Source organism: Diabrotica undecimpunctata, chromosome 1 (genome assembly GCF_040954645.1).
Source record: "Diabrotica undecimpunctata isolate CICGRU chromosome 1, icDiaUnde3, whole genome shotgun sequence".
NCBI lineage: Eukaryota > Metazoa > Arthropoda > Insecta > Coleoptera > Chrysomelidae > Diabrotica > Diabrotica undecimpunctata.
In genome coordinates, this window is record NC_092803.1 from 29,367,199 (window position 1) to 29,394,378 (window position 27,180).

General features: G+C 32.8%; 1 protein-coding gene across 1 annotated transcript in view; it reads right to left on the minus strand.

The window, feature by feature from the left end:
* Positions 1 to 13,587, minus strand: part of dy (transmembrane protein dusky) — a 196,520-nt gene extending 182,933 nt beyond the window's left edge. Inside the window, exon 1 of the mRNA XM_072540077.1 lies at positions 13,388 to 13,587. The gene's annotated coding sequence lies outside the window, so the exon portion shown is untranslated. The remainder of the gene's footprint in view (positions 1 to 13,387) is intronic.
* Positions 13,588 to 27,180: the final 13,593 nt, after the last annotated feature.

A 27,180-nucleotide genomic window follows, 5' to 3' on the forward strand; every position in this document is an offset into this window, starting at 1 on the left:
CGCTATAAAAGGATTTGACAACCTAAAGGATGTTGGTTCTATCAGTAGTAATGTTTTTATCTTTGTTTTTTATTTTGTACATTTTTTTGTTGCATATGTTGTTCGTATTTCGTCTCAATACTTTAAACTTTTGTTTTCTTAAATTATTTTAGTTATTTCTCTTGTATGGTTTTCTTCTACGTCTCTTCAGATTGACCTGTGGATATCTTTATTTAATTTCTTCATTGTTGTATATTTGGAGCCATATTTTTCCGTCAGCTGTCTTCTTTTACCTATAAGCTCTTTGGTATTTTGGATTAGTTTTTCTTTATGGGTCAGAACGGTCGGGTAGCACTCTCTTTCCTTTGTGTTTAAAACCTTCGTTATGCCACCATTTGCTTGATCTGCATCTTCTATTTACATCCTTATTTCTCTATCTACAGCTCGTTGTTTCCTGGAGGAATCCATTTCTTTTTTCTTGTTTTTAGGATCATCTTTGTTCTTTCCAATTTGACATTTAATAGTATCTTAGCTCGAATTAATCTGTGGTCGCCTCCTATTAAAAATTTGCAGAGTACTTCGATGTCTTTGATTATTTCTTTTCTGTTTGTTATGATATAATCTACTTCATTTTTAACACTGCCATCTAGGCTTATATTTATACGTTTAGTTTGAGCTGGAATCATAACATTCCATTTGATTAACATGTATCCAGGAAGTAGTATAAACAGGTCAAAACAACGTTAATAAGATTAAAAATTAGAAGAAAGGAATTATCAGTAGTGAGTTTGGCAGAAAATTTAATTACATGAGGTAAATATTAACCCTTTTCCGCATTATGTGCCATAAATGATACAAACCTAAATTTTTTTTTTATGTTTTAACTCAATTTTTGTCGTAGTTGTAGGCAGCCCATATTTGTAACATACTTATAGTGTAAGCAAGATATGCGGCATAGTTCTGACGGCGAGATAGGCAGCCGTGCGCAGTTTTAAGTTGCCAGGAATCGACAGGAGTAGCGACTTCTTGGTGAGCAGGCCAAGATCCACAACGAATTGTCGAGCCACTTATGATGATGATGGTGAAGCTATAGACTCATTGATTGCTTTTGTAGTTATGGATCAGAAACTATTTTATGGTACAATGAGTGCAATTTAAATATCAGATAGTACTAACAGAAAAGAATTGGATCTCTCCGATGAAGATGACACAAATATGATGATATTGTGTCAAGATAGTGACAATAAGAAGCGTGAATATTTACCAAGCAATGTCAAGAAAACTGTCATTCCTGCGACTTCCTCAGATTCCTTAGATAATGATACCTCTTTGTCTGAAAGATTGCGATATAAAAGAAAGAAATCTCATAATTGGGTAGAAGGTAATCTTAAAAGATCAGAAAATGAAACTCCGGTCCACTTTTTTAAGTTTCTCTTTTCTGATAGTCTTATAGAGCATATCACAGAACAATCAAATTTATACTTAGTTCAACAGCAACAGCGTCCAAATAAACCAGCTAATCCAATAAATACGAAATAGAACAATTTATATGAATTACTATTCACATAACATCAACAAGACACTATTGGAAAGCCAATATTGGTCACCGAGCAGTTAGCGATGTGATGAGCTGTAACTGATTCGAAGAACTAAAACGTTCCTTGCAACAATGATGACATGATTAAAAATAATCAGGCTAGACATGACAGATTATTCAAAATCAGACCTGTTCTGAGCCAAATTAAAGAGCCTACTCATGGTTTCGCAAATAATTTCTAGCTGTAGACGAACAGATTATACCAACAAAAACGCGAGGCCAGCTAAAGAAGTATAACCCAAAGAAAAAACACATAAGTGGGGCTTTAAAAACTTTGAATTTCGGGATTCAGCTGGGACTTTGATTTGTTGTCTGGTTCCCAAAGTAATATTTTACCTCCAGGAGCACCACATCTTAGTATGAGCAGCAACTTAGTATGAGTGGTTGTCCAATTAGCAGATTTGGTACCAAAACATGAAGTTATTTTTTGACAATTGGTTTACCAGCATACTTGTTATGATATATCTGACCAAAGAGGGCATTTTACCTTTGGGGACATAAAGACTAAATCGTGTTCCTGGAGTTGTGATGTCAGCTAAGAAAGAAATGAAGAGGCGCGGCAGATGTCATATGGTAGAGAAAATAGCCAATATAGACAATGTCGATGTCAATGTATTGGAATAAAAATGCTACAACAATGTCAACATATGCTGGAAGTAAACCAAAGGGAGAAGAAAGAAGATTTTTCAAACAAGAAAATACACATAAAATAATACCTTGTACTATCATTGTCTTTATCTACAACAACTACAAGGAAGGTGTAGATCTCCTTGATTTTATGTTAGGATTTTATCGTGTAAAAATCAGATCAGAGAAATATTATTTATGAATATTTTTTCATTTTATTGATATGAAAGCCGTGAACTGTTGGTTATTATCCAGAATATCAAAAAATAATTTGATTTATCCATTTTGGATACGAAACTGGCAATAGCCGATGCTCTATACAAAGCAGGAAAACCAACTAAATATAACAGAGTAGGAATACCGTCAAGTAGTAGCCTTCAGCAGATGTATGAGTATTGAGTATAAACTAAAAAAGGGTTCCACTAAAGACATACCACAAGAAGACATCCGTTAAGATGGGATTGATCATTTTTCCCATTGGGATGAGAGCACTAGGTCAAGATGTAAACTTCCCGGCTGTACAGATAAAACATATATAATGTGCACAAAATGCACAATACTGTTGTGTCTTAATAAAGTTTAATTTACAGTTTCATACTGCATAGTGTATACTGTAGCCTCAGACTAGTTTAACTTTAATATTATATTGCTGCATGATTCTTTTTGTCAATGAAGTTTTCCTGGTAGCTAGTTATTTTTTAATATTATTACATGAAAATAGAATTAAAATTCTTATCTGAGAATTTATTTTTGACAAAAATCAAAAATCCATACGGTAAAGGGTTAAGAGATGTTTGAGAAGTAAAATTTGAATGGGCTCCAAAAACTTCTCTACATGCTATACATCCATCCATCCAACCGTACGTCTCGCGATTTGAATATGTGGCCCATCGCGAAATAGGCTTTATTTGCCAGCACAAGCCTTCTATTTATTTCCGGTTCTTCTTCATTGCTTGCGACCAGATCCATCCCTTGGTATGTGAATCTATTTACATGTTCTATATCGTCAATAAAGTGTTGTTGCACCGGTCTATTTGATCTGGTTTGTACATGCTATACATACTTCTGTATATCGACAAGTGAAAAAAATATGTAATTGATATGTAAAAAATACCAGACGTCTGCATTCAGAGATGTAAAACAACATTTCAAAAATAAAGAAAATCTTATATTCAGTACCGTTAAATGAGGTATCATGGCTGATAAAGCAAAAGTTTGTGAATTGCTGTTAGGAATATTTGAATTGATTTGATATAAAATTGAAAAAAGTAATTATTACGATATGACCTCTAAGCCCATTGCTATCAGATATTTTTATGGATCATCATCATGGAGACAAAGATTTTAAAACATCCCTTATTCAAACAGTTTTTATATTGGTGGAGATACGTAGACGACGTACTGGTATGTTTTACAGGAACTAACAGGCAACTCGACCAATTGTTATCGTATATTAATTCACTTCATAGTCATATTGAATTTATAATAGAAACAGAACAAAATCAATCCATAAATTTTTTTTAGATTTAAAAATTATCAGACTTAAAAACAAACTTGACTTCTCCATATTTCATAAACCTACCCATACTAACACGACTATACACAATTCATCATCCAATCCCACACAACATAAACTGGCAGCCTATCATAGTATGTTACATAGATTAACAGAAATTCCGATGTCAAAATACAATTTTGAGACAGAATTAAATATCATTAAGCAAATAGCAGTAAACAATGGATACAACGAATAGACAATTAATAAAATGTTAAATCAAAAACTACACAAGAAAGCCCTGAAATTAGTATTTCCACCACCAAAGAAAAAACTTAGTACCTTCTGCTCGATTACATATACAGGTAAAATATCAACAAAAATAGCCAAACACATAAAAAAGACAGGAATAACACCAGCTTTCAGAACAAATAACAACCTAGGTAAATATATTAAAAATAACAAGAGCCAAAATAAAAAACACTTACACAGTGGTGTGTACAAACTTAAATGTGGCGACTGTCCAAAAACTTACATCGGTCAAACTGGTAGAAATTTTAATAAACGAATAGCAGAACATAAAAGGGCTTTCAATACTATAAAAACAGATTCTACATACGCACTCCACCTAGATCATAATCATTCTTTTAATGACAAATTTAAAATTCTTCACATTCAAAATAAAGGCCTTAAGCTATCTTTGTTAGAATCGATGGAAATCAACAAATTAAAAAACACAGATATGATTCTGAATAACCAACTTGAGACAAACAGTTCTCCCCTCCTCAACCTAATTCATTAAAGACTATAAAATGTAAACGTATGCCAAAAATAGATCACTTGAAAAAGGCAATCAGCCGAAACAGCTGTAGTGATAGGAGTTTAAAATAAATTTTGTGGAAGTTTTGAAAACAAAGTTTCAGTGTTTTATTGTTACATATTATTTGATATTGCCTATTTTTATTTAATTTCAAATGCTTAATAAAAATAATGTTCTTATATAAGATATGCTTTAAAAGAACATTAGGTCTGGGTAGGAATAAATCTATTTTCTTACTGTTCCACCTATATATTCCAACAAGTTTTTCGTTATAACAAAAAAGATACAAACAATGTGTTTATAATACTATTATAATAACGAATGTTTTAGAATATGTAGATAATTGAAAAAACATAAAAATTAATTATTTTGGTAGTTTGGTTATTTTTTTCGTCTGTACTTAATTGATTTGTTCAACTGTATCCATTTCTTCTCTGTTCTTTCCTTTTTTCTTTGCTTATTTAGGTCGCTTCTCCATTAGACGCTAGAGAGCACCACAGCTACTATTTGTTTTTAAGTAGTTCTAGTTTTTCTTACTTACTTTACATTTTACCTCTTACTATGAAATGGACTTTACCTATAATTAATTAATCCAATAACATGCTGCGGTTTTGTATCAAAGTTTCTTTTATTTAACCCTTAACCACTGATACGGGGTGTTGTATGTATATACGGGGGGATATATTTTGTTGTAAAACGTGTTTTATAAAAGATTCCTAGAAAACCATCTGTGTACCTTTAAGTGGTGTGCAATTATTATACCTGCTACCAACTGCTGCAGTTTTAGTATGGCTTTTTGGCTTTAGTCTTTGAGCTACGTTGACGTAAAACTTTCTTGCGGCATCACGTTATCACGTATTGCATGTCACTGTTTACGTTTCTATAGTTAAAAGCAATCCAGTGTATTCTTCCGCTATTAGTATGGCAGCAAGGTCATCAAGTTGTTCTAAATTTACTTGCAAATCTGTAAAACCTTCAGATTATGATTTTGAGGCTGTTTTAGGTCAATGGACTGACGAAGTACCTAGTGATTTAGAATATTTTAGTGATAGCGATATTCACGATGTAAGCAAAGTAGTAGGCATTGAAAGTCAACATGACACCGGAAGTGAGCAATCGGAAGGTTCTGAAAGATATGTTTTTATTTTTAAGATGCTTTCGATTAACCTTATACGAGCATTGATTAGGAGGGTAGGTTGCTAAATAATCCTTGTGCATTACCTGTATGGTTAAATCACTAAGCAGGTATTTACGATACAAGGCGTGTTCACTCCTGTAATGGGATATACTGCGATTAAAACTTTCTATATGTATATTAAGGTTTAGTTTAGATATTTTGTTTTTACAAGCCGCTTTCACACGTCCATCTTTTTTAGAGCAGATAGGAGTAGACGATTGAAACACATTTTGTCTGACAAGAGGTTTTGCTAATCGCGCCAATTACATAGCAAAACCACCGCGATTATGTGTTGCTTGGAATAAACACAGTAACTGCAAGCTCCGTCACGTATATGTGGGGTTTTACCTAAGTAATGCTGCGGTTGCGGGGTTCTTCCATAGTTCCACGCATGTTTTCGTAGATGCTAGGTTTAGTATTCCTTTCAGAATATATATTTGTGATTGTCAATACTGTATTTTTCTTTTTTTCTTTCTTTCTCAAACAGCAAGAGCAAAAATTGGAAACGAACTCACTAAAAGTGTGCAGATCAAAAGAGGTGTCCGTCAGGGTTGTGTATTATCCCCACTCCTATTCAATATTTATTCCGAAGAAATATTTAATAAATGTATGGAAAATGCAAATGAGGGCATAAAAATAAACGGCGAGTTAACGAACAATATAAGATATGCCGACTACACGGTGATCCTTGCCAGTACCATAGACGAATTACAGCAGGTAATGGAAAGAGTTTATTCAGTTAGTGAGGAATACGGCCTGAGCCTCAACTTCAAGAAGACAAAGTGGATGCTGATAAGCAGGAAGCAACAGCCTGCTCGACAGTTACGGATAAGTAACATACTAATTGACCATGTAGAATCTTATGTGTACCTTGGCACCAACGTAAATGCAAAATGGGAACAGGCCACAGAAATTAAGGCGAGAATAGAACGAGCTAGAGCAGCATTTAGCAATATAAAAAAGCTCCTCATAAGCAGGGATTTGTCTCTTCCCCTAAAACTACGTCTAGTTAAATGCTACATTTTTCCGATCTTACTGTATGATGTGGAGGTCTGGACGCTGACGGAGACGCTCACGAGAAAACTAGAAGCATTCGAAATGTGGGTGTACCGACGCATTCTTCGTATATCCTGGACCGAACATGTCACCAACACAGAGGTAATCCAAAGAATCGGAAAGGAGAAAGAAATCGTGAATACAATTAAACAAAGTAAGCTTGAATATCTAGGCCACATATTGAGACACGATAAGTACCGTCTACTGCAATTGATTGTCCAGGGAAAAATAGACAGTAAGCGAGGGCCAGGCAGGAGAAGAACTCGTGGGTCCAAAATCTGAGGAAGTGGTTCAGGCTCACATCGGTCGAATTATTCAGAAGCGCCGCAAATAAGATCAGAATTGCCATGTTAATAGCCAACGTTCGCAACGGACAGGGCACTTAAAGAAGAAGAAGAAGTATTTTTCTTAAATAATCATGTAATATAAACTCTCTACATCTAATTTTCGCGCCCCAACTAAATTTTCATAATTTGTGCATATGCGGTGTTTTTCCTAAGGACGGCAGAATACATGTTGGCATTAGAATGGATTTACAAATACTTGTAATTTAATTTGCTCAATAAACTTTTTAAATTACATTTGATTTATTTAACGTTAAATATTTATTTATTAAATTAAAATGGTGACTATACTGATAATTCTATATAAATATTAATGTTGTTGATTTATATATCAATTATGAAACATTTGTAAAATATCCGTTGTGTTTGTAAATTTTATTTGCAAGTAATTATATATATTATTGAATATTAATAGTTAGAGAAATCGGAGAGCAGAGGGTAAGGTTGTTGACTAACTAATTGTTTTTATTTGACCTGTCTTCTATTTTAACATTTAAAAAATGCTGTATTTTGAGGTTGCGAATACAAAGCATTCAAAATACAAACAAGGATGTAACCACTAAGATGTAAAATCGAAATTGATGGGAAAATAATAAAGCAGAAAGCAAGGTTTAGATATCTGGGAATAGATATAACTAGTTACGGAGATGTTGAAGAAGAAGTAAGATAACGAACCTTAAGAGCAAGTAAAGCGGCATGATCTCTTAATGACACAATCTGGAAGAACAAACACCTAAGACAAGACACAAAAACAAGAATCTATAAAGCAGCAATTAGACCTATATTAACATACACGGCGAACACAACACCTGACACATCTATAACGAGACGACTACTAGATACAACAATACTCCGACGAATATAAGGGAAAAGTCTGTTGGATAGGAACAGAAGCGAAAACATAAGAAGAGCATGCAATTAAGAAGACATAAATGGATGGGTGACAAAACGGAAACAGGAGTGGGATGAACACATTAGTAGAATGGCAGAGGATAGGATAGTACGAATAGCACGAGATAAGTCACCAAATGGACGAAGAAGTATTGGCAGACCAAGAAAAGGATGGTGCGACAATTTAAACAATTTCATTCGATTTTCAATTCGGAAATCGTTTCCAAAATACAAAGCATTCAAAATACAATCAACAATGGGGGCGTGTTCGAAAAAACTTGTGCGAGAGATATCGATTTATATTTTAAGTTTCTCATTTAAAAAAAAATTATACAGGGTGTATCATATAACAATGTTATATTTTGATTTTTAATTATTTTCTAAATAATAAGGAAATATTAAATATTTTTAGATGTAAATCTTTATTTATCTATTACTCGAAGGCTAATATAAAATAAAATGCATTTCTATAAAATCATACAAACTTAGGAGCTCGTGAAAGATGATTTTGATAAAACATATTTTCATATTTCAAACCATCATTATTACCATAATGATGGTAATGTTATAATAACAGTGTGATCCAATTACAAGATCTTTTGTTTTCTGATGAGTCTACCTTTGTGTTATATACACATATATTTCCAAATTGATGTATAGGGAGCCGAGGAACGACGGAATGGGCAATAATATTAGATTTCTGTTAATAGAGTTAACCCTATTCGGGTGTAAGTATAGTAATACACCTCTTGACTTAGCTGACTTAAGAAGAGGAATAACACTTGTGATTAGATCGGTTACCGGAGATGTTAAATAAAGTTAGATAAAACTTCTATTGAAGAATAATATTAAATATATTGCCACGACGTCCACGGCGGGTATTTTGGGTATCTGGTACATTTATATTAAGATTCTTGTTTTGTTTTTTAACATTATCGATAACAACGGTATTGCTTATTAATTTTTATTGAATAGAATGAAAATATGCTTTATTGTTACTGGAAATTGTACGATTTTATGGACAAAACTTACAAAAATTTAGAAACTATCAATAACAATTACAATTTACTGAAACTACATAAATCGTCAATATAACAAAATAGAAGATAATAAAATAAATAATCCTTTCCAAAGTTTAAATAAATTACAAACTGCATAATAAAATTTTACGAACTAATAAGTTGAAGTTGCTGAATATAATACTAGGTACTATAATTTCTTCGTTTTTGATTAAGAAACTTTTCTACTGAATTATAATAATATGGTCTTTCAGATAGATAGGCTTTTGTTATTTTACAGAACTTGGAACAAGTTGTAAAGGAAGATGGTTGTATATTTTTTTGCAGAATACAATATAAACTTCTTTACTAACTCGGTGGACGTGATCTGTAAATAAACATCAAAGGATGAATATCTGGTGGAAAAGTCATGATAAGGTCTTGCTGGAAAAACATGTAGATGTTTATGAATTAAACAAATAGTTTCTAAATTATACAAAGGAGGAAGCGCTAAAATTCCGTGATTAGCTTCTGCAATGTGTTGTTTATTTAAGGCCAAACAGTTACCGTATTGCTTTTTTTGGAATCAAAAAAACAACATCAGATTGGGCAGCTCCACTAGAACCCCAAAAAGAAAGATTATATCGAAGATGAGACTCGAACAAAGAAGAATATGTTATTTTGGAAGATGCTAAATTGATTTCCTTCGAAACAGATTTTATTGCAGAGCAGGCTGAGGCTAGTTTCTTCCTTAACAAATCGATATGAAAAGATTACTTAAGGTTGCTGTCTATATAAATACCAAAAAATTTTACAAAATCAACAATACTAATCGGGTTGTTATTAGAAAGCAACGGTTGCAGAGCTTCTTTATAGAAAAATCCACGTTAAAAGAAAGTAAATTAGAGTCAGACTAGGTTTCTATTGTATATAGATCAGAAGTTATAGTTGCAATATTAAAGTTGTTCCAGGAGGCACTGATATCATCAGTAAAAAGAAAGATTTTTCCATCGATTTTGAAATTAGTGATGTTATTTATAAAGATATGAAAAAGTAGAGGACTCAATACTGAACCTTGTGGTACTTCACATATAATGTGTTTGTGACCAGAGTCAGTATCATTTGCTCTCACCATTTGGTTCGAATGCCCCAAGTAACATTGGAATCCATTGAAAAAAATACGCCGAATTTCGTAAAAATTTATTTTTTTTTATCAAAATATCGTGACTTACACATCAAAAGCTTTAGCACGATAACAAAAAACAGTGTCAGTGTACAGATTGTTGTTTAGTGTAAGCCTTATGTAGTACCAAAAACATAGCATCACTGGTACATTTAATAGATAAAAAGCCGAAGTGATTTTGTAATAAAATGTTGTTTTCAACGACAAAGGACATAAGCCGGGCTTTTATAAGTCTTTCAATAATTTTGGATAGTATGACTGTGTAGTAAGGCAATAGGTCTATAATTGCAGGCATTAGATTTTTCATTTTCATTACCTGTATAAAGTGCAATAATAATGGCAGTCTTTAGACACTCTGGAAATGTAGCTTTTTTAAAGGAATCATTAAATAGTGAGACCAGGACTTTTGGAAATTTATTTGAAAGTTTTGAGAAAAATTTTATGGAGAGTCCATTAGTACTACAGAAGGATTTGCTTTTGATACTTTTAATTATTTGAATCAGTTCAGATTTATCAATGGTTTTATAATGAATGATTTCGAGACCTTTTTTGAATTAGGGATATATAAGATGGGATCTTGTTATGGCAAAATACGCTATATATTACGCTTTTTTAGCTGTTTTTTTAGGTAGGTTTCTCTATACTTGGTGATATATTCAGTGACAGTGATAGTAGTCAACTAATATTCTTGGCTGATTGCGGATACCTTTGTAAGTACCTACAGAAATACTACCTAACTCTGTAGTTAGTAATGGTTTGTAATGTTTTTTTAAACCTAGTAGGTGGTTTGTTATGTTTTGGCTTAATTGCAATTAAAGGAAATGCCTTGTTAAAAATACCGACAAACTTATCTAATAAATCACTGAAATTATAGTCCACGTCCACAGAAGGAAAGTACCACCCAGAAGTCGAGCATATTTTGGAATTTTCGAAAGTGGTCAGCGAAAAAATTCTTACATAAACATCGGGTTTTCGAGGGGTATCTTTTGAGAGTGTTAAACTTGGTATAGATAAGTTTTTAGTATCATCATCATCATAAGTGGCTCGACAATCCGTTGTCAATCTTGGCCTGCTCACAAAGAAGTCGCCACTCCTGTGGATTCCTGGCAACTTCCCTCTATCTTCGAACCCTTAGAATCTGTAGGTCTTCTTCCACATTATCAATCCATCTTATTCGTGGTCGTCCTCTGCTTCTTGTGCCCTCTGGTTTTGAAAATGTTAATCTCTTCGTGTATTCGTGATCTGACATCCTAGCAATGTGTCCAGTCTATCTAAGTCTCTACACTTTAACGAATTTCACAATATCTGGATCGGTGAATAACTGATATAGTTCAAATTTGTATCTTCGACGCCATAGCCCATTTTCATTTACGGCTCCAAAAATCTTTCTAAGAATTTTTCTCTCAAAAATACCAAGAAGACTTATCATTTTGATTTAAGGTCCACGTTTTAGCCCTGTATATTAAAACCGGTCTTATTAAGATCCTGTATAGATTAAGCTTTACTGCACGTTTTAAATTTTTATTTTTTAAATGTTTCTGGAGACCGTGAACAGTTCTGTTTGCTATTGCTATGCGTCTTTTTATTTCGTAGCTTGTCGTGTTTGTTCCGATTACTAGCAATCCAAGATATGTAAATTCTTTGACTTGCTCAAAGGTATGGTTGTTAATTTGAATTCTCTGTTGGATATTTCGAGGGTTGTTAGAAACCAACATATATTTGTTTTTTTCCTCGTTTACCACGAATCCTAATTCACTTGCTGCGTCCGCAAGCCTTGTAAAACACTGCACCATGTCTCTCATACTTCTGCCCACTATAACTATATCGTCAGCGAATGCGAGAATTTGCGTCGATCTATTAAAAATAGTTCCATTCATTCTATTTAATTGTCTGATTGCCTTTTCCAAGGCAATAATAAAGAGCAGACACTCCAACGCGTCCCCCTGTCTTAGAACATTATTAATGTCAAAGTTTTCAGTATATTATAGCGAATTTCTTGAATTAAATATTTTTTTTATTTAATTTTAATTTTTATAGGAAATGTAAAATCAAATAATATTACCAAAAAAATTAAAGATAGATGTAGGAGTTTGTAGATAAAATATATCAAGAATATTCTGAAAAAACCTAAAAATTTTATAATGTAATATATAATATTCTTATGGAATAAGAAAATTAGTGAAGGCCACTGTTACTTGATACATCCTGTATACAAAGTTTTCCTTAAACAAAATGCGTAATAAAAAAATTTGTATCGAGACGTTTAAGCGTTTTTTTTACCACGGTTCCATTTACTTCTGATCAAATTTATTGCATTTGACTGAAACACCCCGTATATAAATATATATAAAGAGCACCTCCTCTTTAAACCATATTGAGGAAATGACCAGTATACTCTAAGGAATAATTATCATTCCAAAGTTTATCAGAAATTAAATTAATTAAATTAATTTAATAAAGTGATGAGGGACAAAAAATGCTAAGCTGGAGTTATTGGTAAACAGTATTTAGGTCAACGACAAAATAAATTTTGAAGGGCACTAGCATTTTATACTAAAAGGAAGTAGACATTTATATCCTTGCCTCTCTTATTTAACCTTTACTCAGAAAGTCTGTTTGGCAAAGACTTTAATGGCAACAGAACATATCAGACTTCTTGTCAATAATCTACATATTTAATAATATTGAATGAATAGAAATAACCATAATTGTGGGTTCAAAATAACTTCCAATAAACTTTGTAAGAAAAACTTAACATTTTCAATTGTTATTTAGTAGTTAAACCCAAAATTTAGATGAGTTTGAACCATTTAGAAGAAAGAAATAATCAAAAAGAAAATTTAAAAAAATAATAATACAAGCTGAACGATCTGATCTGTCATGGTAACAAGAAATTACAATAAATATGATCCACTTTAACTAATCATTTAAAGGATGTACCTAGGATAAAAAACCATTTAAATGCAAAAAATCTTGACATTACAAATCGATTTTCAGTTAAATAAGGAATATAAATAATATAGATAAACAAATATAGCAATTTTTAAGTTGGGCAGTGAAAAAGGAAGATTAAGTGTAATATTGATTGTATAATTAATATTTTTGTTGCTAATCCATTTTTAATTAAGATGGATAACACTGCTTCAGCTTTTTAAATTCTTGACATTAAGGTATATACATACAAATCATGACAACAAAAAATTTAGTTTAATTCACGTACCTCTGCAAAATATCTTAAAAAAAATCGACAGGATAATCCAAGTCCTTGAAGGATTGTCACTGTTAAAACTGTTCAAAGTCACACCTCGCGCCGACACCACCGACTACCGCGTCTCTTAGAAGTGGATTCCACCTGTCGAGATGACTACCAGTAAAGGTGTAGAAGACACACACATGCGGCTCTTCCGGAGACCCCTCCAAACAGAACAAGAAGAAGAAGTAGAAATAAGAGGGTATGATGAAGTAGAAGAATACATCGACCGCCTTCTGACCCAGACACGGGGTCTGAACAGTTATAACATCTTGCGCATCACATTGCATTAAATAGTAAGGTGGCAAACTGGCAATTTTTAATTGGAATTGTAAAAAATGGGATCGGATTTATTTTATTTGTATTTTTTTTACCTGACCTATTCTTGTGCTTATATACATTTTGGGCCAAACTTAACCGATCACCTTAAAAATACGTAATTTTTGATGTCTTATATCTCCTAAACATGTTGTCCGATTTAAGTGATTTTTTTAATATGTTATAGCCTTATTCCTAGACATCGTTATAAAAGTATGCTTGCTTCTTCTTCTTCATGTGCCTTGTCCGTTCCGAACGTTGGCAATCAACATGGCTATTCTGACTTTGTTTACGGCAGATCTGAATAGTTCAGCAGATGACAATCCGAACCATTGCCGCAAGTTTTGGAGCCACGAGTGCCTTCTCTTCCCTGGACCCCTTCTGCTTGCTAAACAGATAAATTTTCATTGTATACCAGGTGTACAAATGTACCTGTGTTTTTTTCTTAAAGTTTGTATCACCCTGTGGAATATTCTAGCATTTATAGAATATTGTAATTAAAACCTAACTAGAGCCTCATGTTTTTTCAAGATTTTGTTTTTTAATTCATTCTTATGTTGGATAATACAAAAGTTAGGTAGTTTAACAACTAGCCATGTTTTTCATCAATACAGACGATTTTACTCACCAGCAAACTTAACCCCACCATCTTTATTATTGTTTTGTTTACATTACCTGTGACAGTTTGTTTTCTAAATTTGTGTCATCGAATGATTTTTGACATATTATAGTCGTTGTGCGACATTGTTGCAAATCTGTTTCCGTGTTACTAACAATTCTTGAACAAAAAAATTTGTAATTTTATATCATCGTGGGCGAATATTTTTGAAGTTGAAATTTTAGTGCTTATTTATTGTTTGTGATTTTAAAAATGCCACTCGTTCCAACTGATGCTGCTAGGACAGTGGCTTTAGTTGATGCTGGTCACAGTCAACGTCATATCGCTGGTATACTTAATGTACCCAGAACTACGGTACATGGTGTTATCAGACGATTTAGGGAGACAGGATCGTACAACCACAGGCCAGGTCAAGGCCGAAAACGATGCACTTCTGTTCGAGATGACCGCTTCATTGTCACTAAAGTATTGAGAAATCGCTTTTGCACTGCTCCTGAAGCTTGTAGGTCTCTTCTTGAGGTAAAAAACGTTAGTGTGAGTAGACAAACGATTGGAAGAAGACTGTCAGAAATAAACTTGAGGGCTTTTCGTCTAGCTCGCGCACCCCAACTGCTCCCACAACACTATGACTATGACTAATTTATGACAATGCACGTTGCCATACAGGAAGATCTACCCGTGAGTACTTTAATGAGGTCGGGATTCAAGTTCTACCATGGCCAGCATACAGTCCCGATCTTAACCCAATTGAGAATATCTGGGACAACCTTAAAAGACGGGTAAGAGCAAGAGTACCAGCCCCTGCATCCTTTGAAGCGGTAGAGGAGTTGCACAATATCCCCCAATCTGATATTCAGGATATCATGAATGGATTGCCAAACCGGCTCCAAGAAGTCCTAAGGGCTAGAGGCGGCAACACCCATTATTGATACCCAATTTATTTCAATTAGACTTTGATTTCCAAAATATTGTTAATTTAAATTTTCTTCGAAGATTTTATTCATTGCATTTTTACTGTAACAAATGACTATTTTTTTCAAAAAGATTATTTTTTCTTTTCCGCAGAGATAAAAATTGATAAAAAACATGTCTAGTTATTAAATCACCTAACTTTTGTATTATCCAACATAAGCGAATAAATCAAAAAGCAGAATGTTGAGAAAGCATAAGGCTATAGTTAAGATTTAATTTCAGTATTCTACAAATGCCAGAATATTCCACAGGGTGATGAAAACTTTAAGAAAAAAACACAGTTTGATTCGTATACCCGGTAAACAATGAAAATTTACCTGTTTAGCAATAATATTATTATAAAGATATTGTTAAGGAATAAGGCTATAAAATATTTAACAAATCACTTTAATTGTACAACAGGTTTAGGAGATATAAGAAATAAAAAATTACTCATTTTTAAGGTGATCATCTTTTACTCTTATATTACTTTAATGGTAGCTTATATTATGGATCCATGATCTATTTATTTATATATTTTTATACATTACAGTTAAGTTTTTTGTATAAGTAAAGAGAAGAATACATTAGAAATAGTAAATAAATATTAGCTATAGTGATATCGTCGATTTACAGTTGCCTCGTAAATGTTGTTCTTAGTAGAAGTGGAAATTAAGGCTGCATTTTTTATGTTTATGCTTACATAGGTTGTTACATCGTAGTCTCTATCGAAGGTAGTACCAAATAATCACAGCCTAGATTTTTGCTCTTTTTGGACTCCGTTTTCAGTATGTGTTTCTGGTATTGTGATCAGGTAAATGTCGTTTTTTTTATAGATCTGCAGAATTTGGCATTTTGCTATACTTATGCCTTCTTTGTCTTTAAGTTGGTGAACCCATAAACTGGCCTCAATTCTTTTGTTGATTGGTTTTTAAAAGGTTCATTTGTTGGCAGTGTCATCTTTAATACGTTTAAAAACTCTGATTTCTTTCTGCTAGGAGATCTTGTTAAAGAATGACTGGCGCCCCTTGTGCTAGTTTATTTAGGTTGCCCACGGTGCAAGTGCTGTATTATATTAGCAAACAAATAATAGAACTATAATGAGCTATAAACGCAAGTTTATACCTCCTTTAAAAGAATAGAAATTATAGAAATCCTAAGATTTCCTACTTGGCAAAACTATTGCATATATCGCTCTGATGATACCTAATAAGGTTGAAATATGTATAAGCTACTGGTGGATGCCCTGCATTGAAATTAAATCTAATACCGTCTTTCTGTAAAAATATTTATATGAATTAGATATAAAAAAATATTTTAAGCAGTTTTTGACTCTCTATGATCTATGATGTAATTATAGCTTCTTTGTGCAATACTTTACAATATCTTCACTTACTCTACAGCATTTTTTTTTTCAGGAACCATTTTAAGGAATACTATAGTAAAATCATGAATGTGTAAATGAAATACTATAGTACTACAGTAAAACCTCCCTTAACCGAAACCTTTTTAACTGAAACATTGTTTAACCGAAACGGCTGACAGTTTCAATAATTTCGTCAATAAAAAGTAAATGTTTGTCGCAATAAGTAAACAATTCCGTTAATTTCACTCACCAATTGATGTCTATGTGTGTTGGGAAATCACAAAAACCAAAAGCTCTAAAATATATTTCCGAAAAGGCATTTTAAGGTATAGAAGCCAAAAAAGTTCATAGATGTCGACCACTTTATTTTTAGAATAGTTTGAAAATGAATTCGTCTCAAGTGTAAAATCCTTTTTAAAATCGAAAAACCTTCTCATCAAATCATTGCTGCTTGTTGACAATGCGCCCTCACCCTCAAAATCTACAAAATGGTGACAATTGTCAGATTTTTGCCACCGAATGTCACAAGCTTAATCCAGCCGTTAGACCAGGAAGTCATAGAGACATTCAAGAGACATTATAGAGAAGCATTCTTAAGACATCTGTTATTACAGGAGACGAATTAATCCAAAAGTGTTTCCGAAATTCTCAAATATTTAACAATAAAACATTTTTATTGGTGAGCTGAGTCGTGGGCCAAGATCAAATCTTCAACTTTGGAAAAATGCTGGAAAACACTTTTTGATAAGATTTTGATTAACGATCCTGAAAAAGAAAATGGTAAGAAAACGAGAGAAGAAATTAAACCTTTCATTAAAAAGTTGCTGGGACATGACGAAATTAACTAAGAAGAGATACGTGACGGGTTAGCAGCTGATGACTCAGAACGTGAATTAATCGACCAGGACATCATTGATATGGTTCTTTATCAAGACAACCTGAGCATATCAGATGACGAAGATGACGACCCAAGAGGCAACAGGCAGCACAATATCGTCGACGAGATTTTCAATGCTTTAGAGGAAAGAATTTTATACAGTAGGCCTAATTAGTTAGGGACACGACTAAATTCTTAATTTTTGTTGTCATTACATAAAGTTTTGTCCTTTTCAGATTGCTTCACGTTTCGTCGAACAATCGAACAAACTCATGACGTTCTGCAAATTAACGATGGAGGGAGAGAGAAACATCGTTGTCAAACGAAAACGCAAAAAATAGCAGATTTCTTTAAAAAAGCATGTTAAACTTGTTCATTTTCCTTAATTTTATTACTTTATTTTGGATTTACTTATTAGAAAACATTACGAAATCAACTCATAGTATTTTTTAATACCAATACTTTGATCAAGAATATTATAAAAAATAATGTTATTTTTAACCGAAATCCTTGTTATCCGAAACGCCCCCCACCCAATTATTTCGATTAACGGAGGTTTTACTGTATAGTGTTTTTGATATAGTCACTACTACACCATCGTATATTTTACGAATATTATTAAAATTTTTATTAAAACGTTTATTTTTATTACAAAACAAAGAATATTTTACCTACATATTAATTACCTAAAAAAATAGAAAGTAACAAAAAGCTTTCTTCCGTGTCCGCATGTTGCCTTACGCTTACGATACTTCAGGCATTAAGTTGTGGTCATACGCCTTAGTTTACTTGTGCAGTAAAAACAAACTGTAGTTTTTTTTTAAACCATACCTATATGTACCATACCTACTTTGAGTATTTCGCAGATGCTTTCCCAAAGATTTTGGCGCATACTTGGCTTGGTTCTCCTGTGTTTCATCTATGGCTTTGCGAGGTTATGGACTAAATCAATCATATATTGTTATCGTGATAAAGGTTTTTTACCACTTTTAATCGTGTTGTATATAGTCTACAAAAGAAACCGGAATAAAATTGCTTCACATGCTCTGTAACAAAATATGGCCCCCAAGCAATGGCCTTGGAGACTGGACAAAATCTATAATAATCACAATACATAAAAACGGCAGCTTCCATAAATGCGACAATTATAAATAGAACCATCTCTCGTATCTCACATGCCAACAAAATAATGCTACAACATGGAAACACTTATTGTTCAAGGAAGTGTAGACGGCCGAAAATCACGAGGAAGATCTCCAACAAGATAAATCGATTAAATTACAGGCATATGCTAAAGACCTCTTCATAAATTAAAAAAAAATGACCAGAGATAGAGATCTTTGGAGGCGGACAATACACGACATCACAATGACCAGTACACTCCCTCCGGGGGGTTAGGATTGAAGAGATAGAGAGAGAGTCGTATTTTAGCTATATAAAGTATATTAATTATTACTGGTAGAGTTTACTATTCCGTAAAAAACGCATAACGTTTGACCAAACATTTGAAAGTTTATCAAACGTGTCAACCTTTCCTTTTTTTTCATTATAGCTTAAAATTATTGCCGGTTTACCATTCCATTAAGACATTTCCACACCTTACATTGTAGGTTTTCCCTTCATTAAAACAAAACAAGAAGTTTTACGATTTCTTTCCTGTATTTTTAAAAGTTCTGAGGGTATCTTTTTTTTATTTTTTCTTATTGTTGCCCACATAGTAAATTTGTATAGTTCTTTAAGTAGATCATCAGCAAGGCCAACCAAAGAAAACCAATTATTGTCCATAGTTATATTTTGATTGCTCTTGTAAATAGTTTTTGTTAGCTGTTTGTTTTGTAAAAATTTGCTACTGGTAGACCTCCTGTTTTCATTCCTGTTTCTAACTATGAATAAGCGTAAACTAGGTACTTTGATAAAAAGTCGCTAAAAAATAATAATCTTTATGCCATATTTAGCAGGTTTGTTGGGTATAAACATCTTAAATATCACTAATACCAAGAATTTGCTCATTTATAGTAACATAAGTTGATGGCTTATGTGTCGTTCTGCAAGTCTTAATAAATATGTGTCTCCCTCTTTATTTTTTTATCAAATAATTCCATTGTTGTTTCACGTGTAATGTTAACTGTAGCGTCCTTATTTTTTTTTAACTCGCAATTGCTTTTCATGATGAATGTGCTAACAATTTTAGTTTATGTAAATTTAAATGATCATATTAGTCGATTTTTTATCTCTCTCATTGTCTGTGTATCACAATTCTCTCTCCTATTAGGGTTGATCCAGCTGATCCAGTAGGATAATCTAAATTCACTTTTTTAAGCAATATTTGGAACTTTTCTCGTCATATTGTATGGGATCATACTAAATTTTGTTTAGTTACTTTAGGACGCTTAATTAACAGTCTTAGTCTTGAGATATACAAAGGATTAAATAGGTCAAAGTTCCATACTCTTGGGGATGGGAGTAATTTCAAATACATTGTGCAGTATCCTTAGCTGTTTTTAACCTAATCTTTATATTTTTAATGCCGTTCTTTCCGGAAAAAATTTACAAATTGAGGTTTGTAAAATAAGTCTGATATTATTATGTAGGAAAAGTTGGAGCATTAATGCTTTATACCATACTTTAATATTAATAAATTTATTTATATTAATTAAAATACCTGGATATACATTGATACTTATTAATTAAACTTAAAGTACTTAATAATAAATACTAAACGAGATACATATTAAAAAGTACTAAACAATGTTGAAAGGTGTACAGAAAAAGACAAAAAAAAACAAAAAAATAGACTTAACTCAATAAAAACATTGAGGAAAACGAAGATGTAAACATCCAGCCTTTTGCATCCAAAGTTGAAAATAGGCCTCCGTAATTTATTTCAGTTCTGTTGGTCTTGAGCTTCTTGCAGCCAATTCCCAGCGATTCTTTTGACGTCGTCTGTCTATCGTGTAGGTGGTCTACCTTTTCATTTTCTGTCAGCTTGTCCGTCGAATTAGCAAGTGGTTCATCCTTCTTTGGGCTACTCTGACTTTGGTTGCTGTAGTCTGGGCTAATGAAAGTATTTCGGCGATGTAAGTCATGACTGAAAGCACGCATTGGTCGAAGTATTTGGCATCCTGCTCTTGAAGAATTCTGATAGAGCTTTATATGGCGCCAATGGTAAAGTGATTTTTTTTGCAGTTTAGCAGTTTGGTTTTCTCTGGTAACTTTTTCATGATTTAAGTATTTATATTTAAAATCTAATCCTATTTCATTGCAGTTGAGTTTTGGATTTTTGCTTGTTACCAGATTGGTTATGTATTGTGTTTTTCCAAAGTTTTTGATCAAACCATTTTCATTACAGGCGGCATCTAACTTAGTAAGCATAAACATTATTGAATATATATTTTTAATATGCATCAAATAACACTTTTTATATATTTCAGTAGAAGCTTTTATCAGAAAGCCCATAGTTTTTTTGTATAGGTAAAATTAATTTAATATTATATACTTAAATATTATTTGCATCATTATCAATATTAATTTAATATCTATTGGCAAGTCAATATACATATATGTTCTGATGCTTTAGTCACTGGACCTTACATCTCTCTGACATTGTAAAGACAAACAAATGTTTTGTTTGAATTGTAAAAGAGATTGTAAAAAACTCTTAGATGTTAAAAAAATATCTATTGAATTTCCCGTAACATTCTAATAATAATCGAAGCTCCCGTACTATAAGAAAAATTAGCCTATTAAACTATTTAACTAACATTAAAAAGTTACCGGCCGGGTCTCTAAATTGTGTCCGTCTGGTTTATACGTCATTGTGGATTGGTTTACTATTACTCTACACTATACGATCTGTTTCCGGTTCGAATGGATCGGATGGTCCGGAGAGGTCGTCGCTTTTGAGGATATGTTATGAATGTTGCAACAGATTTTTTCGATTCTCGTTAAAGAAATGGATTAATTGAGATGGTATGGTGTATATTTTATGAATTTTGCTACATTTCTCGTATTGGAGAGTTTTCTATAACAGGATTAGGTACAAAAACTACATAACTACTTTATATGAGAAACATATATATATATATATATATATATATATATATATATATATATATATATATATATATATATATATATATATATATATATATGAAAATTGCTAAGTTCTCAGGAAGAACCGTTGAGAATTGAAAACTCGATGCTTCGGCACTTATTTTGGAGCCACTATCATAAGGGATGTTGTGGTTTTGTTCCAGTTCGGGGTCTCAATCTGCCTACTTACCTTACTCGTAACTTACCAGTATTGTGTCCTCCAGAAATATGAGAAACGTCAAACGACACTGAGGTCTCAATCTGCCTACTCCTTAGTGTTGAGTGACACTAAGGAATATTTTAAAATACAGACCCTATTCTTATATATCCAAATTTTGATTACTCATGTTTACTTACTATTGATGCTGGTGCATTCGTAATTGGAGCCGTTCTACCGCAAGGCCCTATAGAAAAATATTTACCAATCGGATATTACTCCAGAATACTATGCAGTTCCGAAGCAAAATACTCTTCTATAAAGAGAGAATTATGAGCTATTATATGGGCAGTCAAATACTTTAGACGATATCTTTTTGGCCGTAAATTCACTGTTATTATCGATCATCGACCACCTTCATGGCTTCTCTCGATAAAAGATCCCGGAAGCCGCTTAGCACGTTTGCGTCTAAAACTAGAAGAATACAATTATAAAATAGAACACTGCTCAGGAAAAATAAAAAAAGGAGATGCCCTCTCAAAAACAAACATTAACCATTTTAAGGATTGTGCAAGCTTTCTACCAAAAATATCGTTACATGTATCGAATAGAGACAAAACGGCACAGAAGAAAACGAAGAAGACGATAATGAACAAAATATAGAAAAGATATCCGAAGATATCCAAATCGATAACCGATTATTCGAAAATTGAAATATAAAATACATAAATAAATTTACAGAGAATGCTAGCAAAACACTAAGAGGCCGAAAATATTTTATTATACCATTACCATTCGTTCTATTCGTTCTACCATTGTTTCTAATACTCCTAGCAAATAAAGACTTATTCGACAAATCAAAAACTTATTGTGTCGAAAAAAATCTCAAATTACTTAAAAATTAAAAATTAGAAATCTGTTCAAATATAATTAAAACAGCTACAATAGCGAAGACGAAATCTCTTAAATTCTAGATCATTACGATACTGTCAAACGAAATAAACGAAACTTAGACGACAAAAGGTAGTAACAGTAGCTAATACACTTCTCCTGATTTTCCAGCATTATGGAACACCACTAAGAATTTATTGTGACTACGGTCGAGAATTCGAGAATATAAAAGACCAAAAAAATATCGAAATTATACTTATAAACATTAGAGTTTTTAATGGAAAGCTACGTATTTTTAGAAAATTATTTAAATGCTATCTTAAATGCTATCACATTCTCTCGCTTGCAAATTTTACATTGTTCTATTATTTCGCAAATCCACCTATATGTCAAATAAAGCTCATTGGATTAATAGTAAATAATAGTAAAACTTAAAGCTTGATTTAAAAATTGTTTTATCAAGATATAGAGCGGGATAATGATTTAATTTCATATAGACACCCATGGACACCGAAAAATGCAAAGAGATCAGTTAAAACCAAAGAATGTGTGTGCCGTTTATTCCTTATTCTATAGACACCGATAATATGTGAAGCCCATCTTTTGAAATCTCTTAGTTAAGACCACTCTTAGATGTTACTTCAACACAGTCAGTTTCCTAGTCATTTTAAATTAATTTAATATTGTATTATTATAATTGTAACAAATAAATTTCTTTTTTAAAAAGTTAAACAACTAATTAGTGATATATCATCACTCCGCCCAAAAAATTATCGTATCACCTATGAAACTGCAAATTTTGTATTAAAAATAACTTAAAACATGGATTTTTTACTGATGTTTTTTTTGTTTTTTAAGTACGTAACAAGTATTAAAGGAATGGAGAGTGTACGAAAGACAAAGGTTTTATTTAATTTATTTCATAAATTTGAAGTAAGGGCACAAACAGCATTGAATAATATAAAAATCAAAAGTAATAATAATTTAGTAAGACGTATTGCCTCCTCTAGATCTTATAACATCTAGACAACGTTGTGGCATACTTCCAATTAATCTTGTTAGATAATCTTGATCGATATTATCCCACTTTACGGTTAACAACCGTTGCAGGTCATGAAGATTAGCTGGCGTCACATTACCAGATCTCGCCCTTCTGTAAAGATGATTTCAAACATGTTCTATTAGATTTAAGTCCAAGCTGTGAGCTGGCCAATTCAAAACTTGTAAATTTTTTTCTTAAAGGTACTCGGTAATGATTCTTGCGACGTGTGGGCGTGCATTGTCATGCATTAAAACAAAGTCATTACCAATAAATGGGCCGTAAGGAACAACATGCATCTCCGCAATTTCTCTAATGTACCTATCAGCAGTTAAGGATCCTCCATCTACCTGTACCAACTCGGTTTGACCCCTAAAGGTCCTGATCGACAGGCGAGTAAAACGGCAGTTTTGTGACTCGTCGGTAAAGCTCGTCAGTGTATCACTGCAATACCGCGGTTTTATATACCGGCGCTTGTGGCTCGTCAGTTTGTTTTATTTTTTACTTGGCTCGTCTGAACACAATATATTAGCTGTAGACGGTTGACAATGACAGTTTTGCTCGCTAGTCAATCAGCACCAACGAGCCGCGAGTAAAACCGTCGTTCTTAAAACTGCGGTATTATGGCTCTCACGTCGATCACCCACTTAAGAGATATTCCGCCCCAGAGCATAATAGATCCTCCTTCAAAGTTTGTCGCCGGTCTTAGGTTGCATTGAAAATAGCGCTCGCCATCTCGTCTATAAACTGGTATTCTTCGATCCGAAGTGTATAAACAAAATCTTGACTCATTCGTAAAGAGTATGTTACCCCAGTCGTCGATATTCCAGTTTACGTGCTCTCTTGCAAATGTTAGACGTGCTATACGGTGTTCCCTTGTAAGTCTCGGGGCAGTGGCAGCTACTCTGTTCCTAATTCTATACTGTCTTAAGATGTGCCTAACAGTTTCTGAAGACACACGTACATTTCGAGTCTCGGTTAAGTCATGTTGAAGTTGACTTGCAGTCACATGTCTTCGACGCAAAGCCTGAAGGACTAAAAATCTATTGTCTACATGCGTAGTTGCTCTTGGCCGACCTGTTACAGCTCGTTTTTTATAAAGACCAGTCTCTCGGTATCTTATTACCACTCGTGATACTGTCGACTGATTTACACCCACTAAATTTGCCACATATCTCTGACACCTTCTGTCTTCAATGAGGGAAATTATTCTAAACACTTGATCTCTCGTTAAATTTAAATTTATATTGTCACGATCTTCCATACCTAATATTTAATACGAAATTTTAAATTAAACGCAAACTGTATACTTTATACAAAAGTAAAATAAAGACTGATAATATAAAAACTAGACTAAATAGCAATTGAAATTTTTTTTCTTAAACAGTAAGCTGTATTTACAAATTTCTTTTAAATATTTTTATTCTAGGCTTAATATTCTTAAGGGCCAGAAAGAAATAATTAAAATTAACCAAATGCTGTCAGAAATATTTGTAATTTTATAAGTGATGCGATACTTTTTTGGCGGAGTATATACTATGTATAATACATATATGATTATACAAGTATAGAAGACTGATATTCCCATATTTAAGGCTGACTAGAAAAGTCATTTTAATGTTACCAAATTAAGTATTATTTTTAAAACACCAAATGTTCTATACCATCTGACGACATATTTAAATTCCTCTTGTGTGCATAAATAAAAACAATGAATATTCGATTTCTCTGTTTAAAGCATATAGTAATTCAATGAGAAATTGCTGAAAGTTCCAGTGACCCTAATAGGTAAAATTAAAAAAATTTAAACAATGGTAGGTATTTGTAAATTAAAATATTAATGGCGGTTAAATAAGTAATTTGCATACGATAATTTGAAACCAAAATAATAAAAAAAGTTTTTATTATTTTTAAAAATTGCAATTTTAAGTTTCGTAGATTTTATTTAAAAGTCAAATTAACTACTTTAATTGAAACAACACATTATGACTTAACACAGGCAAAACACTACGATATTATCTATTTTAATCATTTGCAGTAGTATCATCATACCATTTCATTATCATATATCCCTTGCATCCACTGCTGAAAATACGCCTTCCTGAGTTGTCTCCAGTGTTTCTGATTTTATACCGTAAAAATCTAGTTTGCTCTAACTCTCATTACATCATTTGTACCTCTACATGCAATCTAGAAGACCACTCCATTATGCGTTTAGCCCACCTAGAATCGTACCATCTAGCCACATCACTGCTTAGGGGAGCTCTATACTGAGTAGGACTCTACACAAGACAGAGTAGATGGGGAAATTTTCAATAGTAATACCACTAGTGATTCAATTTTCGCGATAAGTCTGTCGATTTACTTCTAAACGAAACTGAGTTGCTTGAAAACACCACGAGTCCGTAGGACGAGTGGTGTTTTCTTTAAAAAACTCAGTTGAGTTTAGAAATAAAAGACAGACTTATAAGCTAAATTAAATCACGAGTGGTATTTTATTAGACTATTTCATGAACAAAGTGATAGGTCAAAAATTCAGTAGAATGAGAGGAAGGAATTTAATAATAATACATTTGATCTAGGTAACCCAAATTTACCCATTTTTTGAATAATTCACAATTAGTCATAATCATGAAATATTTATTATAACTATAAATAATTTGTTATAATTATTTTTTACCTATAACAATAAATAATTTATTATTTATTTATAGCTTCATGATCCACACAGAACATCATAAATTGTCTCCATATATAAGATTTAGATTTTCTTGTGTTACTCGGTATATTTTCTTCAATGTTTTGGTTTATAACTTCATTTGAAGTACCACCGAAACGACTCATTTTGACGTATACAGCTACAATAATTTTTTTGGCAAACGTCAAACTTTGCTTTGCGATCGGTATCCATGGTTACGTCGTTGAAAACACGAAGCTGATAGACCAATCAGAATTGAAAGACAGTTGGTGTTTTCGCGATAACACAAGCTGTCTTTGGTTTGTGATTGGTCAGATTATGTGAAAATTTTAAGCTGAGTGAAATAGACATCCAAACACGTCGCATCCTAACGGCTAATAGTGAACATTGTAATGAAAATTAAACCGAGACGGGTGAAAAAGCCAAGAGCCAAGGAGACATGGATGCAGGAAAAATGAATACTAATAGAAGAGCTCCAAGTGAAACACGATCATATAAATATACACCGAAAGATTCGAGAAAACACTGGTCAATACAAGAGGAGAAACACACACCTCCTCATAAACAAAGACGACGACAGTTAGGGAAAAGTTGGTGACCTGAAAAATGTACATTGAACAACTTTTCTGGGACTACCGAGGTAACCTTCCAGAAATAAATTACATGACAGGATCGTCAATACTAGAAAGCGAGGTAAAAGCAGCTTTAAAACAGTCAAAGAATGGTAAGGCCACAGGTCCGGACGAAATACCTGT